Raw genomic sequence first — 3,282 nt, 5'->3', positions numbered from 1 at the left:
GCTGCTGAAACCCTCATCCTTGCCTTTGTCACCTCCAGACTTGACGATTCTAATGTACTCCTGGAAGGCCTCCCATCTTCCTCCCTCCATAAACTTCAGCTCATCCAATCCTCTGCTGCCCGTATCCTAACTCGCACCATGTCCCGTTCACCCATCACCCCGGGTCTCACTCACCTACATTGGCTCCCAATCAGGCGACGATTCAGTTTTCAAATTCGCCTCCTTGTTTTCAAATCCCTCCATGGACTCGCCTCCCCCTATCTCTGTAACCTTCTCCAGCCCTACACCCTCTGTGATCTCTGCACTCCTCCAATTCTGGGCTCTTACACATCCCCGATTTTAATCCTTCCACCATCTGCCGTGGTGGGATTGTGAGCTCAGGTCTCCAGATCATCATGAAGTCTGCGGCTGAGGAACAGTTTGTGGCGGGACCAGCACTGCAATGGCGATTCATCGCTGCCCCCTCAAGGCAAACCTCTCCACCAGCAAGCACTGGACAATTTTCTCCCCACCATTCCAATTTTCCTCTGGAATACTGGTCGATTAACAAACTCACTGTGCCGCCCTACCTCATAAATAATTGATTGAAGATTCGTTAATGAGCAGCGCAGTCTGAACCAGGATCTGTTAGAGCAGTGAATTCAATATCAAATCAGGCACAGAAAGCGAAATAAAGAGAGGGAAATAAAGGTTGGATTCAGAGAGAGAGAGAAAAAAATAGAAGAATGTAAAAACATTTTAATTATATAAAAAATATTCAACAACAATTTATACGTGAAGGAATGAGATTCCACACTAATAAAATATATTTTCAGTGCCAGAGAGGTTATTTGGCAGTAATTAAGACTGTTAAAATGGGGACTTAGACTGAACTGGTCGGAGTTGGGCGGTGTGTGAAATATGGTGACGATCTATCATTATTAGCAGAGGCGACGCTGCAGGATCCTTTAAAGGTTTCCCGCGGATCCACTGAAACCAGTCGAATGTGTAGCTTTGAGAGGGGCTTTCTGCACCGTCAGGGCAGGAAACCGGAGTGAGGGAGGGACACTCTCGGTATCTGTGCTGAGTTTGAGACTGTGAAGAATGGTGTGGGCTCAGATAATATACGGGCTCTATGAAATATTTTATTTTATTGATATTTCATTACAATATGAATTCTTCCATTTTCATATTTATTCAATTTTAATGGGGAAGGTTTACATTCCAGTTTTGAACCGGGTACCATTTATCGAACATAATGCTTGCGCCAGGGATTGAATCGGCGACTTTGCACTTGTGAGGTGAACGTGATAACCACTACAATATGGAAACCTCTGTTTAGCTAAATATCCAGAAAGAACTGTTCATCAAGAAGGTGAAATGCTGGATCCCAGATTCTGGATTCAGTACCTTTCAGTAACATTTCTCTGACCGAAACTGCACAAGTCAAAAATGTTCCTTTCAAAGTCATTAAACTCTCGAATTTCCGCGTCGCCCCCGAATCTTCTGAATTAGATGCCTCCAGTTTTTCCACTCAATCAATGTCCCTTTGCAACTCCCTGTTCCCATCCACACTAATTACTGTGCCACTGTTGATCAGTGATAATAGATAGTCAAAGTGATCAGGCCATGCGAGCTCAGTCGGTAGCAGGCTCCTGGGTTCGTGCCCACGTTGGTTGAAGGTTTTTGTTAAACTTTTTGTTTGTTGCTTTAACTGTAAAGCCTCATGAATTAACCGATAATTTTCTTTGTCACAATGAAAGAAATACTAACTGAGGGAGAGTCGACAGTTCAATGATTTGTACTGTTACCCATATCTCATTTTACACACTGTACTTTAGGAGTCTGGTTTAAAATGGTCATTGCTGATGACACCAGGAATCTGGGGAACTTTGTTCAAATTGAACAGGACCGGTTATTTCTACCATGCGCACAAAATAGAAACAGTTCTGAACTTAAAATCCCATGGTGCTGACATTCAGATTAAACGCAGTCAGCGTTGAAATAAAGTGAAAGAATTTGACAGTGAAAAGATTTGTCAGTAAGTATTTGTGTCTTTAATTAAAGTTTGTGGCTTCTGATTCCCGTTCATGTCTCTTCTTCCTCTGTTGAATAAGAAACAAGGGATTTGACATTTGACTGCACTGCGCCTGATATCTGTGAGCTCATCCTTTATATTGAGTGGTGTTTCACCCTTTGATCGGCGTCAGCTTTAGCTCAGCGGTTACTTCGCAGCACCAACTTAATTCAGTTCAGTTCAGTTTCAGTTCAAATGCTTTATTGGCATGAAAGTTTACAGAGAACCATATTGCCAAAGCTTACATAGCAAAAAGGTACAGTTTTCCAACATTCTGTAGGTGTCAATCGATTTGACATTTGTTGGGTATATACAATATTACTTTTAAACAATACTAATTTTAAACAGTCTTTCTACTTCATTTGGTACGTTCAATATTAATTCTAATTCTAAGTTCAAGCCCTGTTTCACCGCGGGCGCTGCCTGGCGTTTTTTTTGACATTTTCAATCCCCTTATTTTACACCGAAACAAATTGCAGCCGTGATTTTAATTTAGCAGAGTGATATTTTTCGAGGGCACCTTTACATGATTCAATAAGCTGTACTGATCCTAAGTGTGACGGGTTCGATTCCCGGTTAGGGAAGTAACTTTGACATCACCGGTTTTAATTAATTAAAGCGAAGAAATGCAACTAATGTGAAAAAATAAGAAATGTTTTAATCACCATTAATTAACCGACAGCCTTCTTTTGCAGAATGAAAAATATTATAATATGGTGACTGAGTGTCAGTCGAAGCTTCAGTCATTTATTTTGCTCTTTGCATGTGCTGAACTGTTAACCCATATCTCATTTTACACATTGTAATTTAGGAGAATAGTTTAAAATATTCATTGCTTGTGAGAGCAGGGATCTGGGAAACTCTTGTTAAATTAAACAGGACCGTTTTTTTCACAGAAAAAATATTTTCTGACATAGTTTTTTCAGACCAAACACTGACCGATCTTTCTTAGACCCAAAGTGAATGATCTGACACGTGCCCACATTGAACTGCATTAATCACAGTTCAGGGGAGATTTAATAGAGTTGTTCAAAATTATGGGGGAAACAGTTTCCACTGGCAGGAGGGTCAGCGGGGCTATGGGGGAAGAGCAGCGGAGTGGGACTAATTGGATAGCTCTTTCAAAGATGTTACATCTATTGTTCATTTTAATCTGCGATTAATGGCCCAGAACTTGGTGTCGGGGGCTTGCCGCGCGTGCAAGCCCCCGATGTGCGCTCACCCTG

The sequence above is a fragment of the Somniosus microcephalus genome, unplaced genomic scaffold, assembly GCF_052327205.1.
Source record: "Somniosus microcephalus isolate GS21.2 unplaced genomic scaffold, FLI_Smic_1.0 scaffold39, whole genome shotgun sequence".
NCBI lineage: Eukaryota > Metazoa > Chordata > Chondrichthyes > Squaliformes > Somniosidae > Somniosus > Somniosus microcephalus.
Note: the sequence above shows the minus strand (reverse complement) of the source record.